This window comes from Cydia strobilella, chromosome 10, assembly GCF_947568885.1.
Source record: "Cydia strobilella chromosome 10, ilCydStro3.1, whole genome shotgun sequence".
Taxonomy (NCBI): Eukaryota; Metazoa; Arthropoda; class Insecta; order Lepidoptera; family Tortricidae; genus Cydia; species Cydia strobilella.
This window is the reverse complement of record NC_086050.1, coordinates 13,387,145-13,404,640: the sequence shown is the minus strand read 5'-3', so window position 1 is coordinate 13,404,640 and position 17,496 is coordinate 13,387,145. Positions and strand designations below refer to the sequence as shown.

Genomic DNA, 17,496 nt, shown 5'->3' with positions numbered 1-17,496 from the left:
ACAAAATTTAACAAAGGTTTGCTTAGTTTTATGAATAAGCGGATAAGAAAATACCTATGATTTAGGGGAATGAATATCCGTGCTCATCACACAAATATATTCCCCATATTTGTGTGATAAGCCCGGGCTTTGTACGAAAACCTGATAATTTTGGAGAATGAATATCCAGATATTCATTCCCCAAAATTATCAGGATTTCGTACAAAATATTTAGTTTAAAATTCGACATATAATGATATTTTAAGAGCTTGTGGTTCCAGCGGGACTAGCGTCCTCCACGAACGCTTAACTCATACAGTAGCAACCTATTAATTTTTTACCAACGACAGAACGGGGCTTATGTGTGTTGTACAAACAAACGTTTACATCTATCTCCAAATCGATTGACCTATTTAGTTCACGTTTCCTGTAAAGAATTTAGAAACTAGCTAAATAACAAAACAATATACCGGAACTATTAAAAAGCGCTTAAATTTAAAGTTATTGAGTGAAGTCAAAAGTGCGAAACAGTCTATCGACAATGAAAATTATTAACAAAAGGACAGAAGTCATATTTGTTATTTTATATTTTACAATCGGCAGATGTTTTTTTTATTATTCTGTCTAACTTTAACCTGCTGTTCTGGCTCAACTTACGCCCCCTATAATTAGTATATATATTTCACATGACAAGTTACAGCTTTGATATAGCTGCTTTTGGCATTGGTCTCTTTCAAAGCGATTGTCGCGTTTGTTGACTAGTATACCTACCCGTACCACGAGCCACTGACAATATCAACACTGACATATACGCAGATAAATAGACAGCTTTGTACGGTTCGACAAGGTATTCTTCTATAGGTTAGTGGTTTTGCATATGGAAAATTTCAGAGTACCTAGACTATTTGTGAAAATGTGAAAAAATCCACTCAAATATAAAATTTTCAGAAGTGAGCATGTATATTTTATGCTACTACTCGTAAGTAATTTGAGTACATAAAACAGTAATTAAAATATATTTTGTGTCCGGAATTTTATTCTTACTTCCGTTGTTGTTGCAGTTTTTTTTCTTGTTTTTGGTAATCTTATATGTTCTATAAAAAAAAAAAAAAAAAATAAATAAACGTTTATTCAAAGATCTTACTTACAACTAAATACCTATTTTCTTCTGCCAAACCACACAGTGGTTTGTTGGCAGACGAGGCTCCTTTGCGTTTGTGTTAGCTGTTGATATGCAACTTAACTAAACAATAAATATATGGAATAATTAAAAATTTAAATATACTATATATATTACTTAGGTCATGATGTCGCTGTTCTATGGAACAAATGGGAATCACTCATAGGTATAATTACTTAAAATTAAAGGAAAACGACACTTTAAAAAGGAATTTTAAACCTAATAACATTGCGAAATTTAAGGAAGCATTAGAAACAATAGAATGGGATAATATACTGATTTATAATGATGTTAACGCTAACTACAACATTTTTCATTATCACTTACATACACTACTTGACAAATTTATGCCCTTAAAACAAATAACAATGCCCTTAGAATGTTAAAACGTTGGAAAATTGAGTTCAAGCACCATTTTATCGTGGGGCGTAACGGACATTTTTTTCTAGTTATCGAGACGTTAAATATACCATTCGATAGAGAAAAAAATCTGTATAACTGCATTCATAACTCATTTTCGCCATTTTGTCCCTTACGCTCTTTGAGCCTACGGTAGTCGATATATTAATGATCTCCCGAAAATATCCAATCACAAGTGTATCTTATTCGCCGACGATATTTCATGTCTATTCAACCATGACAATAATTCCAGCGATTACGACCATTTATTTAAATAAAACTTATAATGATATCTCCGAATGGCTACAGGACCACAACTTACTACTAAACACCAACAAAACTAAGATAATCCAATTAAGACCTTCCCAAAAATGACCTACAGACTTGACAACCCTTTTACTAAACTTGAACATAGAAGAAGTGGCAGAATTCAAGCTATTAGGACTGATATTAGACTCACATCTCAACTGGAAAAGACACGTTGCTAAAATTTGCCCTAAATTATCTTCATTTCTTTTCGCCTTAAGCATACTAAAATCTTTATCTGTCTATCACGCGTACGCTAAGACCTGGCTTCGCTATGGTTTATTGTTATGGGGAAATAGTACAGACTAGAACGATTTATTCATCCACCAAAAGGAATGCATTATAATATTCAGATAGACACCTGCAAACCCCACTTTTTGATCCTAAACATATTGACTCTACCTTCTGTGTACTTTCTGGAAAATGCTAATTCGTCAGAAACAATATCGATATGTTCGAATTCTGCAAAAGTGCACGCAGAAAAGATAACATTGTAGCTCCGGAACCAGTCCTAGATATATACAAAAAAGATCCATATTATCAAGCTATACAAATTTACAACAAATTACCCTCCGATATGAAAAACATTGAGAGCAAAAACTTATTCATAACTAAACTCAAGAGCTCAAGACTCATTTGATAAAAAAAACCTATTACACTGTTAAAGAATTTATGGAAGACACAATTAATTTATTTATTACATGTAGCCTTTATATATCTCGATTCACAAATTATAAATATACCTAGAGCTTTTATTATGAAAGTAGTTAAGTTTAGTTTGTATAATTATGTATAAGCTAGTTATAAGAAAAATTGCTACACCCCACCGGGGTCCATGTGAAACTTTACATAATTTGCATACCATGGTTTGCAATAAAGATTTACTTACTTACTTAAAACAATAGCAGCAAAATATGATTGTTTTTTTATTGGCAAAATTGTTAAAAGGCCTCTCACTCTCTGTTTAAAACATTGCCTATTCTTAAAATCAGTTTTAAGGGCTTCTTTTTGTAGCAAAATAACTTTGTTCACAAAGAAGTCTAAAACAATATTTTGTTTTGAAACATGCGGCAATTTTTTTTGTTAAACTAGGTAGGTACGTTATTAATTTTAATAAAAAGCCCTTACAACCTCTCAAGTTCAAGTAGGTTTTATTGAAACACGATTCGAACTTGGGATAACACGCATCACAATACTTTTTATTAGGTAGGTATTACAAGCTTTTATTTAATTTGCCCTGGAGCCCATTTCCCGAACGGCATTAGACTAAGGGTTTCCCCACATATGTCGTAGCGGAATCGGCCAAATCCGATAGAAGAAAGTTGTCTGCGCAATAAGAGCGAAAAAGTCGTCGTTCGGCTCGGCCGACGCGAATCGGCATCTTTTCATGGGATTACGGCGATTTTCCGAAAAGCTCTTCGCATCCGTACGACGCTGTTAGAAGTCGTAAACCCGCGTTCACATTCTTACATATCCGAGTACCGTAGATCGGCACCGATAGCAGGGCAGGCGACGATGCTAAATATGTAGTAACGCAAGCGTCGTAGAGACCTATTGGAATCGAAAGATTATCTAGATGATAGGAAGAAAAAAATGTTATATAATACTTTCTTTTTTAACGAGCAGGAAAGCGTCTACAGATTCTTAAAAATGTAAAAAAAAACACCATGTGTAGTTACTCGAGCACGTCACATATTGGTAGTGTCAGTTGCGCAACATGTCTCTGATAACAAGGGTAAGTATATTAATCTGCCGGTGGTCATACGGGAGGGTAGAAAATTTGGAAAAAAAAAAATTTAGTCGAGCGCGTCAGATATTCAAAGGGGTTATTAAATGGACGCTACAAAAGTGTCTATTTCAATAATCTGACGATTTCAGCGAGCGGTAAGCAAATGGCAGTCACAAAGTCGCAAAAAAAAAACCGCCATCTTGAAATACTCGAGCGTGTCAGATTATTATACAGACAGGTTACGATGATTAGATATGCCATGAGCGTTTTTCTAGTCCTCCGTAATAAAAAAATCCAATCCATTCGACTGTAAACCACCCATTGCAACATACGTTCCGCTGATTCGACTTCTGTCAACAAAAAATTACACTACCTCAATATTTTGTAGTAATTGCACTACTATAAAATTACGTTAAGTACATATGTAACTATTAGAGACTGATGACCCCACAGTCAAACTCTTTATTGAGTTTTGTGGGGCTATGATTATTAATTGTAAGAATACTCTGTATTTTATCAAATAAATAAAATAAATAATAAAAAACAAATAAATTAAACTAACACACAGCGAATTTAAATTTTTCATACAAATCTTATTTTTGCTCTATTTCGTTTGTTTTATAAACTGGAGTTATTTAAACTAATTACAGGACTAGATATACATCATGTAATTGTAACTATGTGCAAAATTTCATTAAAATCTAACACGTAGTTTTAAAACGAGAACGAACGTTTGTATGGGAAGGTAAAATTCGGCCGAGCTTGCTGGGGACTCTTAACGACCGTACGGAGGATGCGACGGCTAAACGTAGGTTTACAGCCGCCGGGGGCATGGTGGAAGAATGAATGCGCGAGCCCATGATGGGCATACAACGTCTGAGAGGGTGACGCCGCACGCATACTAAATATTCGATTTAATGGATACAAAATATGTATTTAGTATTCAAGAATATACAAGCAAAATGAATAAAAATTTTTTTTAATAAACTGCATTCATTTCTTTTATTCATTGTTTATTATCAAAAATAAAAGAATGTTTCCTTTAAGCAAAATGAGCTAACTTAACGTTTTAAGGCACTTTCCCTCTAGGGCCCATTCATTCTTTCTTTCCACACTGTATACCTAGTATTATGCCCAGTTTCCACCGCGAGCGGAGCGGACTCATTAATGACTTAGGTTAACTCGCAAGAGTAAACTACGTACTTGTATTTCCACCAAGAAAGAGTCGAGCGGAAATGACAAAACAAGCAAAAATAGTTGAAATGAACTCGCTCAGTTCTTGAGAGCGGAGAGGTGTCATTACGGAGCTCGTTCAACTCGCAATGGTAAAATATAGGAGCGTTTCTACAGAGAAAGAGGTGAGCGGAGCGAGTCAAACGATTTAAAATGGGTCCGCTGCGTCAAGGTCCGGCCGACTAGTTTGAAAAGGACTATCGACTTTTCATTTTCTATTTCTTATTTTCCGCTCAGCCGACTCCGCTCGTTCCTCTTTTTCATTTCTCTTTTGCGGTGGGAAACAAACAACCATACTCTTTGTTGGTGGAAACGCAAACCTACTTTATAAAAACGAGGTCCGCTCAGCTTAGCCAATTCTCGCTCATTTGTCATTCGCGGTGGAAACCGGGCTGTCAAGTCGTATCTGGCTTCCCATGGCAACACACTAATAATATTACACTAATAGGTTGCGTTCGAGAAATGGGCCCCTGGAGTCGTAGCACGGTACGCTTATCACCATGCCTGTCACGTTCTAACAAGTATGTGAGTGCGAAAGTGACGGACTTAGTGATAGGGGAAACCATGCTGCGCGGGCTGGTAGTATGTATTGTATGTTAGTTAGTTAGTGTGGGTCAAATCTTGGATGGTAACTTTGACCCACTTCCCGATTTCCGATTGAGCTGAAATTTTGCAGTCTTATGACTCGGATCGGAATGTAAATCGGATGACTATATTATGATGATATGGAGCTGATCTGATGACGGCGGCAGGAGGTGGCCATGGGAACTCTATGATAAAACAACGCAACAAGCTAGGATCTTAGCTCAAAGGCAACACCGGTGTAAGGGCTGAGGGTAGTGAAGTGTCACTGGACTTTAAATATGTAGCCAACTCATCACTTATTTTTCCACATCTACCCTCGAGAACGCAGCTCTTGCGGCTCCGGTCTGGACACCCGGCTAAGGCAAGCCTATAAGATAGCTGCTTTTCGTAAAATATAGACAAGTTACAAAGGATACAAACCTATTTTAAGTAGGCTCAGAGCAGCAATAACCTAATTAGGCCCCAGAGAATCAAAGCGCTCCAACATCTAGCAGAAACTCAATTTCAACAGAATTGCGTTCTGCAATCAGAACTCAAGTTATATTCAGAAAAGGTAGGCACTCGTAAATTTACAGTTGGTTGGTTGGTTGGTTGGTTTATTTAAAGGCTGTCCCAGAAATAAAGAGAAGTTTCAAATTTCACAAGACATTGCACAAGCAAATTTAGTTTAAAATAACATATGTATGATTTTATTCTATATTGGACTTTATGTAAATGTTAGCACTTCATTATATTTTTAACCGACTTCAAGATTTCAAAGGAGTTCTCAATTCGGTTGTATGTTTTTTTTTTTGTTTTTTTTTTTAATGTTTGTTACTCCATAACTCCGTCATTTCGGGACCGATTTTGAAAATTCTTTTTTTGATTGTAAGTATATACATATAGATTGGTCCCGTTTTTGTCAAAAAGCAGTTCTGATGATGGGATCCATGAGGAATCGAGGGAACTCCTCAAATGTTAAAGGCATACATATATTGATTTTAGTATTTTCATCAATGAATCAAGCAATTACATTTAAAAAAGTGACATTTGATGAAGTGGAACTGCTGATGATGATCAGAACGGAACTCTTCAATGACGCATAGTTCACGTTTGGCGATTTGTCCTCTTCGTTATGTTTGTTAAGTAAGTTAGGTTTTCAAGAAACATTTTTGTCAAGCTCGAGTTCTGATGATGGGATCCATGAGGAATCGAGGGAACTCCTCAAATGTGAAAGGCATACATAATAGTGATTTTTGTATTTTTATCAACAAATCCAGCATTTCCATTTTAAAAAGTGACATTTGATGAAGTGGAACTGCCGATGATGATCAGAATGGAACTCTTTAATGACGCATAGTTTACGTTTGGCGATTTGTCCTTTTCTTTATGTTTGTTAAGCAATTTAAGTTTTCAAGACATATTTTTGTCAAGCTCGAGTTCTGATGATGAGACCCACGAGGAACCGAGGGAACTCCTCAAATGTGAAAGGCATACATATAGTGATTTTTGTATTTTCAACAACAAATCCAGCATTTACATTTAAAAAAGTGTCATTTGATAAAGTGGAACTGCTGATGATGATCAGAATGGAACTCTTCAATGACACATAGTTCACGTTTGTCGATTTGTTCTATTCCTTATGGACCCAGACCCAAACTTGGACCTGGACTCGGACCCGGACCCGGGTCTGGACATGAACCCCAACTCGGTCCCGGACCCGGACGGAACTCTGACCCAAACTTGGACCCGGACAGCTGGACACGGACCCGGACTCGGATCCGGACCCAGACCCGGACCCGGAAATGCTAGCGGAACAGAACTGCTATCAGAAAAGTAGGTTAGGTTAGGTTAGAGCTGTGACCCTTACAGAAACGAAATGCTATCAGAAAAGTAGGTTAGGTTAGAACTGCGACCCTTGTGCAGGGCTGGTAGACCTCCTTGTGGTGCACCCTGGGAGGGGGAGGATAGCCGCTCAGTTGCGCGTTTGCTATTCTCCCTCTGCAAACTACCAGTCACAGTCGGCAATGGCAGTCGAGTTTTCTCCTGCGCTGGCTTTAATGCCGTGTTTGTGTGCTCCAATGATCCTCAGGGCTATGCCGGACAGGGCCTCCCAAACCGGACAGGCCTGAGGAGAGGGGTCCCGATGTGCGGCTCCGCGTGTCCCTCTGAAACCAGCAGAGGGCACAGTGTGAGACGCCAGGTCCCACTGGGACGGAGTCGGTGCTCGGAAACGAGCTGCCGTGGGTTGGCGCAGACCGCCCGGTGCGGCGTTGTGGCTTCGGCCACCGTCGGGCAACCCGTAACCCGCACTGAGCGGACCGGGGACCTGCCTCACTGAGAGGAAGGTCACGTGGAGTTAACCACTATAAAAAATCCCCAATCCCAAGGTGTGACTGGCGTGCCGATGGGATGCGTGGCTGGGGGGAGCCCAGTCACGAACGTCAGAAGGGGGGGCATACCCCCTAAAAATAGCAAATCATGAGTGGCCAAAATAGTAAATTACTACCCCAGGAGGTCCCAATCCTCTGTGACACCACAGAACGGGCAAATGCCCGCGCTGTGGTGCCATGCTGCCCACCGTATTCTGGGGGGGCACACCGCTCAAGGACGAAAACCGACGACCATGGCAAACGTTTACCGGACAACGATGCATGCGGAGTAGTTTTAAGGTTGCGCGGAGGAGGGGACGAGGAAGGTGCGAAAACTGCACCCTCTCCAAACCCCCTACCTATGGAGTTTCGCCCAGTTCGGGATCAAAGGGGGCGATTTGTACGCCACGCCGTCCCTGAAGTCAAGGAAGGAGAGGAGGAGGCGCCCGTGGCACCGCAGGAGTTCGTGCGGTCGCCCACACCAATTCCCACGAGGGTGTTTTGTGGGAGGAGGGCTCGTGGTGCGCCGGATACGCTCTCCCCAGGTAGGGAGGAGTTCTTCTCCCCCACAAGGCTGGACACCCGTGACCTTCCCAGTGGGGGAGAATTCTTTTCCCCCCGAGAATCGGATGCCGACGTCAGTGATTCCGAGGGCCCGGCGGAGACAAGCGCCCCAATGATGCATACAGAGGAGGCTGCGGCGGCACCAGTGCGAGAGTGTCGGGTGTCGCTGGAGCGCCTCGACAAAGTAGGTGCGAGTCCCCACGCGACCACAGAAGTCGAACCCCTTCGCTTGCCGGAGTCTGATTCTCCTGTGGCTAGCGACCGGGTGCTTATAACCCGCTGTGATTCTCCAGCTCCAAAGAGCAGATGCACGGGACTGGTTTTTACGACCACAAATAAAAAAGAGACAGGAGCATGTGTAAGCGAAAAAGAAGCGAATGTAGACGAAGATACTGAGAGCATGATAACTGTGCGCTCCGGGTCAGCTCCTGATGACAGGCTTAGAGACGAGCGGGCTGAGTCGGATTCAGCAATGAGTTCTCACTCAATCGGTGACCACGAGAGACGGTTCTGGCGGAAACGTGGTCTCAGCTCAGGGTCAGAGACTGATGGAGCCACCGAGAAGAGGTCTCAGTCCGTACCAAAGAGAGGTCGCGGTCGGCCTCCTTCCACCGGACATTACGTTGGCCTTCCCAAGGCCAAGAAAGACTTAAACCGCGCCAAACGGGGAGAAAAGAGGGTAAGGGCGGAAGAGGAGGTGGCTGGTATACAGCGGCCATTGTCTACTCGAAGCCAGACAGGCGGCTTAAGTTCTGACTCTGGCCTGCCCGGTGCGCAGGATAACCTCTGTGCGGCTGCACTCTCCCAGCGCGTGCAGAACAGCCTGGAAGCAATATCACATGTTGCCAAAAACTCCGGCCATCTAAAAGGCACCTTCGTGAAGGCACTGAAAGATGCCGCCGTGTCTATAAAAGAGACAGTCGATTGCCTTTTAGAGCGCACCTCTACGGAAGAAACAAGGCGACTACAGGCGCAAAATGACGCCCTGCGAGCTCAGATGACTGAGCTTAAAGCAGAAATGACCCAGCTGAGAGCGGACTTTCGGGACCAGTTCAGGCGAGCGTCCCCAGTTCCGTCTCAGCCAAAAGAAAATACACAGCCGGCCAGTACCTCCCGCAAGGGTGTTGCAAAGGCTTCTAGTATGGAAGATATGATGCGAACCATGACGACCCAGATAGGTCTGATGCTGGATGCCAGGCTAGGAGCCTTGGAGCTAGAGGGCAGGCTGCTGCCAGCCCAACCTATGCGGCCACCCTTCGCCCACGACTGGCCTGCAGAGCGAGCTACGTCTGCACACTCTGCAGGCACCCAGCCTGATTCTGTAGCGGAAACGGCAGCGGTTGCTTCCCCTGTAGGCCTCTTCCTTAGTTCCTCTTTAGGCGGTAAACAAGGCGCCAAACCAAAACCAAGGCGCAAGAAAACTACTCTGGCTGCCAAGGAAGCGGCTACAGCTAGAGAAGTACCACAGGAAGCACCAACGCCTGCTACGGCTCCTCCGCGTGAAAGCTGGAAAGACACGTTGGGCAGAAAGGCCAAAAAGACGGCCAAGAGACCGACAGCTGCGACAACTACCACAACGCGCGCGCCTAAGTCACTACGTAAAAGAAAACTCCGGCCTCCGCGCACTGCTGCAGTCAGTCTCACATTGAAGCCGGAAGCTGTGGAAGCTGGAGCTAAATATGAGACGGTTTTGGCTGAAGCCAAGAGACGCATAAACCTGGAGGATCTCGGGATTTCTGCTGTTCGCTTTCGAACAGCAGTTACTGGAGCTCGAATGCTGGAGCTTCCTCCTGACACGAAAGAAGCGGAGATCGCGGCGGACACTCTAGCTGAGAAACTGCGGGAGGTTCTCGACCCTAATGTGGTCCACATCCAACGGCCCGTGAAATGTGCTGACATCCGCGTCATGGGACTGGACGATTCAGCGATCGCTGAAGAAGTTGTAGCGGCCGTGGCTGAGCTCGGGAAATGCGCTGTTGAGGCCGTCAAGTCCGGTGTGATGGCGCGTGGCCAGAATGGCTCTAGGTCACTCTGGCTGAGTTGCCCTGTGGCTGCTGCCAAAAAAGTTGTGGATGCGGGTCGCCTCAAAGTAGGTTGGATTTCGGCGCGCGTAATACTCTTGGACGCTAGACCCCTTAGGTGTTACCGTTGTCTGGAGACGGGCCACGTTGGTGCTAAGTGCAACAAGGGAGTCGACCGGAGCAACCTCTGTTATCGCTGTGGGGAACCCGGACACAAATCGCGCGAGTGCAATGCCCAACCGAGTTGTGCTGTCTGCAAGGCAGCTGAGAAACCAGCTGATCATCCGATTGGTGGCAAAGGGTGCCAGAATAATAAGGCTCGCCCAAACAAAGGCGCCGGGAAAAGGAAGACGCCAGGAGTGAGTCAAGATTCACCTCCACCTTCCCAGCAAAACACTGTGGAGGAAACGATGAACCCATCCCAATAATATGGCCTTCAAGTGTATCCAGGCGAATATTAACCACTGCCTTCTGGCTCAGGACCTATTACTCCAGTCCATGGCTGAGTGGGGTATCAAGGCGGCTGTAGTTTCGGAACCCTACTTTATCCCGAATCGGGACGATTGGGTGTCGGACCAAGACATGACGGTGGCCATAATTGCCCCCGCTATAGCCGGATCTCCGGCCATCGAAAAGACTGTGAGGGGCAGGGGGTTTGTTCTGGCTGTCATAGGTGGCTTAGGCATCATCGGGATTTATTTCTCACCCCGACGTGTCCTTTCCGAGTTTGAGCAGATGCTCACAGAAGTTGGAGCCCTGATAGGTCAGATATCCCCTATCCCGGTGCTGGTCGCTGGGGATTTCAATGCAAAGTCAATGGCATGGGGATCCCCAGCGACAGACGTCCGGGGGGAGGTGCTGGAAGAGTGGGCGATCTCTATGGGGTTGACTGTCCTCAACACCGGGTCGGAGAGTACATGCGTGAGGCCCCAAGGGGAGTCCATCGTGGACGTTACCTTTGCGTCCAACGCCTTGGCCCGCCGTGTACAAAATTGGAAGGTGGAGATTGGCACAGAGACGCTATCGGATCACCGATATATCCGGTTTGATGTCACAACCCTGCCCGCCACCCCCAGACAAAACCGACCCGCTGTGGGGGACAGTCCAAGGTGGATGGTGTCAAAGCTTGACAGACAGATCGCAAGGGAGGCGGCCATAACCGAGTCCTGGAGGGCTACTAATGACCCAGCGCAGGTGGTACAGGTCGATCAGGAAGCGGAGCTTCTCAACGCCACTCTAACCCGTGTGTGTGATGCGTCAATGCCAAGGGCTAAGCCTTTCTCTCCCAAACGCCAAGTGTACTGGTGGCGACCTGAACTCCGCCAATTGCGGAACGCTTGCGTGGCTGCGCGTCGCCAGTATACTAGATATAGGAGAAGGCGGATCCGAGACCAGGCAGAGGAAGAGGCCCGGTACGATGCCTACAGGGAAACACGCTTAGTTCTGCAAAAGGCTATTGCGAAAGCCAAAGAGGTCGCTTGGGAGGAGTGGCTCGAGACTCTTGATAGGGATCCTTGGGGCAGGCCGTATCGAGCTGTTAGGAATAAGCTCCGACCTTGGGCGCCTCCACTGACCAGCAGTCTCCAAACGGACCTTCTGAGGCGAGTCGTCAGTACTCTGTTTCCAGAGAGGGGCGAGTTTGTGCCGCCAGCTATGGCGCCCAACATAAGACCGCCGGTAGTGGCGAGAGAGGTCCCGCCAGTAACGGAAGTCGAGCTCGATGCTGCCGCCCGAAAACTCCGGTCGAAAAAGACAGCTCCCGGACCAGACGGCATACCTGGTCGTGCATTGGTAGTAGCACTCGCCGAGCTGGAAGAAGGAGTCAGAGGCCTTTTCACCTCTTGCCTGACTCAAGGGCGGTTCCCCGACAGGTGGAAAACAGGCAAGTTGGTGCTCCTCCGGAAGGATGGGCGCCCACCTGATCAGCCATCGGCCTACCGCCCAATAGTGTTGCTCGACGAAATCAGTAAGCTCTTCGAGCGCATAATCGCAAGTCGTCTCGCCAGGAGCCTGCAGCCGGGTCTGAGTGACTGCCAATATGGCTTCCGCCCACTGCGCTCGACGCTGGACGCGATTGCCCGAGTTAGGGACTTAGCCGAGGAGGAGACCTCTCAGGGTGGGGTTGCGATGTGTGTGTCACTAGACATTTCCAACGCCTTCAACACCCTGCCCTGGGAAACAATTAAGGCGGCTCTAAAATACCATAACGTGCCCGAGTACTTGCAGAAAATAGTGGCGGATTATTTTGCAGGCCGCGTTGTGGTATTTCCCACAAAGGATGGCTGGGGGAGACGGGAGATGTCGTGTGGTGTTCCACAGGGTTCGGTGCTGGGGCCGCTCCTGTGGAACATTGGGTACGACTGGGTCCTACGCGGGGCCACTCTGCAGGGGGTCAGTATTACATGTTACGCTGATGACACTCTCTTGTCGGCCCGTGGCAGGACCCACAGGGAGGCCGCTTACCTAGCCACAGCAGGGGTGGCACTGGTGGTCCACAGGATCCGTGCTGTAGGCTTAGAAGTGGCCCTGCATAAATCAGAGGTTCTGGTTTTCCACGGGCCTCGAAATAAACCACCGGATGGGACACAGATAACTGTGGGAGGAACTTCCATCGCCGCCGGGTCGACGATGAAGTACCTGGGACTCGTTCTCGACGGCAGGTGGAAGTTTGAGGAGCACTTCCAGCGCCTGGCTCCAAAATTGCTGGCTGCAGCTGGAGCCCTTGGACGGATCCTCCCTAATCTAGGCGGACCAGGAGGAGCCTGCAGGAGGCTATACTTGAGTGTGGTGCGCTCAATGGCGCTCTACGGGGCGCCAATATGGGCGGGTACCCTGAGCTCTCGGGGTGCGGCCCTGTTGCGCCGTCCGCAGCGGGCCATAGCTCTCAGGGTGGCTCGAGCGTACCGCGACAACTCGCACGCAGCAGCTGGCCTCCTAGCCGGGAGCCCGCCATGGGACCTTGAAGCTAAGGTTCAGTCCGCGGTTTATTGGCGAGTGCTGGAAGCAAGGAAAGAGGAGAACTGGCCCGCCCCACGTGAGGTCCGCCAGTGGCGTGAAGAGGCGCGAGACGCCCTCTACCAGCAGTGGTCAGAGCGTCTGGAAATCCCGGGTGCTAGCCGGGACCTAGTGGCCGCTGTGCGGCCTGTTCTTAAGGAATGGGTCGAACGCAAGCACGGCGCACCCTCCTTCCATCTCTCACAGCTCCTAACGGGGCACGGCTGCTTCGGTTGGTACCTATGTGAGAGGTTAGGAAGAGAGCCGACGACGGCGTGCCACCACTGCAACGGAGGAGCCGTAGATACGGCCCAACACACGCGCGAAGAATGCCCTGCGTGGGCGGAGCCCCGCGCTATCCTGTCCGCAGCTGTGGGAGGAGACCTCTCACTGCCGGCGCTAATACGCCGCATGGTCAGCAGTGAGGTGGTATGGGCGGCAGTAGCCACCTTTAGTGTCACCGTCCTGACACAAAAGGAGGCTGCAGAAAGAGTGCGCGAGGACGATGCAAATTCGCTCCCTCAGCGCCGTAGGAGGCCAGGCCGGCGGCGAAGGGCCTACGCAGCCCGAATGATGCCGCCTTAACGGGGACCTGCGGGTGATGGGCCGGGAGTTCCATCACTCGCCTGAAGAGGTTCTGAGCTGGAAGGCCCTCAAGTGTTCCGAGGCGCCTTCAGCGGAGTAGGCTGCTGGAGCAGTCCCAAAAAACGAGCCCGCGAGGGCAACGCCGGCGGGGTATCGGAGGCCTAAAGTCACGTTCCCGAAACCCCGCCCACAAAGCGCGCGGCGGAACACCCCAGGGGGTTTAGTCCGTGGGAGTCGGACATACCCACCTTAGGCTTCTCCCGGGCCGGTGGGATCCATTACGGATTCCCCCTGGGTAATAAAAAAATAAAAATAAAAAAAAAAAATAAAAAAAAGAACTGCGACCCTTACAAAAACGAAATGCTACTAGAAAAGTGGGTGGTTTTACCTCCTTTTCTACATAATTAGGTAAAAGATACTGTCTTTTTCATTTCATTGTCTGGAATCTAAGAGTGCACCATCAACAATAAGTGAACTTTCAGCGGCATCCCCCATTGAAGTCGGTTTTTTTTTTCTTAAAAATTATTTCCTTAAATATTTATTTCCATTTAAGTCTTGTCTCTTTACTTCTGGGACAGCCCAGTATTACCTTTGAATACCACGTCGGTGGCAAACTAGCATAGACCCCGGCTAAGCGGTAAGCGTCTGCTCATGACGATGGTAATTGTGAGTGGATACGTGAGCGGACACAATTTCAAGTACCTAAAGAAACTTATTTGTCAATTAGTAAGTATTTGTAATTAAAAACTCAAATTTACTATAAGATACTCCAAAGTATCGGAAACATGTTCAGTCTTTTAATAATTAATAATGAAATAAAAATTAAAGGCAAAGAGCTAAACTCGAATGTGCAATTCTACACTTTTAATTGATATTGGAATCGAATCAGGGTGCGTAGCCAACGTGCAATCGTTAACGCTCCGTAGCAAACGAAACGCAACTGTCACTGTCGCACTAATAGGGAAGAGTGATAGAGAGAGATGACTACGATACGCTACGGAGCGTTAACGATTGGCACGTTGGCTACGCGCCCTGATCGTTAGCGGAGGCTTTTGATTTCAAATTGTAAGCATGCAGGGCTATTCTTTGGCACAAGTTTCATTTATTGTTGCTATTCCTGGTAGCGATATTCGAAATTAAAAAATCTGATAATGATATGATGATAAAGGTGACTGTCCAATTGTAACTGCCGCTGCACTGCAGTTGCGACGTTACGCGGTGCCGCACTACTGTAGCAGCACGACTGCGGCTGTTGCGGCGTGCAGTCGCGACAGCGTTCGTTGATGGCTTGTCAATGTCAAGTCATATAATGTCATACGTACAAATAAAATACTAATTTACTTTTGTATTTTTTACGTGAAGAAGCGAGTGACGATAATGCTACATGCTACATGAAAAAGAAGACCAGTTTGCCTTTCTACAATAGTCAGAGTCCGACGAAGGCAGCTACGCAATATTAATAAAAAATCTGATATTTAATGGTGATCCTTTATTCAGATAATATTGCCGATTAAATGAAAAGCAATTCAACATTGAATGAGACTTAATAATTGACGAAATACAATCAAATTACTCAAATAAAATTAATGCAGAGGAAAAATTATTCTTAACATTAAGGTAAGTTCACAATGTGAAATTTTCTTCCCCATCCTCTTGCCTAAATGCGTGACCACCGCACACAGCAATCCGACGGAAACGGGACTCATGGAGTTCGTGATATATACGGGGGGAGTGCGCACTTGATCCACCTGCATCACGTATAGGTACTCGGCCGTCAGAAACGTGCGGCTGGATTTAGAAGTCTGTAATAAACGTCCCCTCAAAACCATGCCAGGTAGGCTCTTTTAGCAGGCCTTTTATTGATTTCTGCAAAGTGATTCGTGGGTTCTGGAGATGACGATGCGACACGTAAGAATAAAATTATCCAATGGTGGGCAGGCAGTCGTTCGGTGTTAGCAAAATATTACAGATTTATCTTTCTAAGTATCCATATTAAGCCAATTTTACTTTCCTTAGGTACCAAACAGTGAAGTATGATGAAAAAAATAATTTGTAATTTACACTTCATATTGTCCAGTTGCAGGTGTGAATGGGCGACGGCACTCTATGATATGACCGCACCATCCATATAAAACTTGACGGGCGAGACAAGAAATCCTTTATGAAGAAAGATATTTCCCTCGCCTTGGCCGATAGAAAAAACTTTTAATAAATTAATTTGAATAATAAATGGTTTCCTCGTGTTGGTGTGAAGAATTACGTGTTGCACTGTAACACAGTTTGTTTAACCCTCATGCCTTGAGACCTCCGCAACTGTCAATATTTTAAATTTTAAACCATTCGCTTCTCTCGTGGTTCAATTTTGTATCGTTTCGTATGTTTGGATATCAATATGTTACCAATATATGATATCAATGTGTATGAGGTATTAAATAACATCTTTGCCCCTTGTAATAAAAATAAATGATTGCTTCTTTTATTTAGATCAGGAATGGCTTTGCAATGACAAAATGAGAAATTGTCACCATAAACGACATTATATAATATGATATATTACAATACAATTACAGTTGCCAGGAATATTCGGCAACTATTCGGTATTTGGCCACTTTGCCGGATATTCGGTATTCTATTTGCCTCTCTATCGCTCGTGCCCTGTCGAGCTTATAGCTATCCTCGCAAAACTACGAAAAAATAAAAGAACAGTTTATTTAATGAATCTATAAATAATATCGTCGTATTATTTGAATCCCTAAATCAATAATCTCAAAATACGCTAAATTTGTGAAAGCTGATTCCACAAATCTGCCTTAAGTTATATACCTTAGTTTTATTGGATGTATATAATGTACAAATTTCTAGAGAAGGCGGAGAATGTAAAGTTATAGCAAGAATAGTGCCTGGGCGTGGGCATAGATTTAATAATAAACTATACAATTATTTTCTGGATCAACAAGAGTAGAACCTAAATCAATTTCAACTGAATGCTACTAAACAAAGCCCTCAATGTCAACCTTACGTGCAGAACATGTTGAACATATAATGTATACACTTTTGTTAAACAATTGTTAATAAAGAAATAATACTCAAAAGACCTAAGCGAGTCCTATTCATTTAATCACCGCTACTCCTACCATTTATTAATAGCAAAATAATAAAATGCAGTTATTGCTTAACTACTTGCTCAAAGATGGCATTCGAGAGTAAAATCAAATAAGGGGTACTTTATTAATGTTAATTTCGAATAAGGAAAACCGTTATGCAGGTATAATATTTATTAACACACTTTCAAAATCCAATGCATGTTTAATAAAGTATATTTTTCACAATCACGATTATAGAAACCATAATGCACAATAATCGTTAAATCTAGAAAACATAGCTTCCTAAATAATAAGTACTAAGTACTAGGATACCCAGGTATTCTAGTATTACTGGCAATATTAAATAGGAACAACAAATTACAAATGATTCCAAACAATTTAAACCACACAACTGAATCGTTAAGCGTTAACTACTTTAACTGAATTTAAATAATAAACCATAACTATGCATTCGAAATAGAACTAT

At 44.9% G+C, this 17,496-nt stretch overlaps 2 protein-coding genes across 2 annotated transcripts in view; both read left to right on the top strand.

The window, feature by feature from the left end:
- Positions 1–691, top strand: part of LOC134744616 (spondin-1-like) — a 313,657-nt gene extending 312,966 nt beyond the window's left edge. Inside the window, exon 8 of the mRNA XM_063678489.1 lies at positions 680–691. The gene's annotated coding sequence lies outside the window, so the exon portion shown is untranslated. The remainder of the gene's footprint in view (positions 1–679) is intronic.
- The window catches only part of LOC134744690 (uncharacterized), a 199,046-nt gene that overhangs the window by 4,044 nt on the left and 177,506 nt on the right, over positions 1–17,496 (top strand). The window lies entirely within an intron of this gene.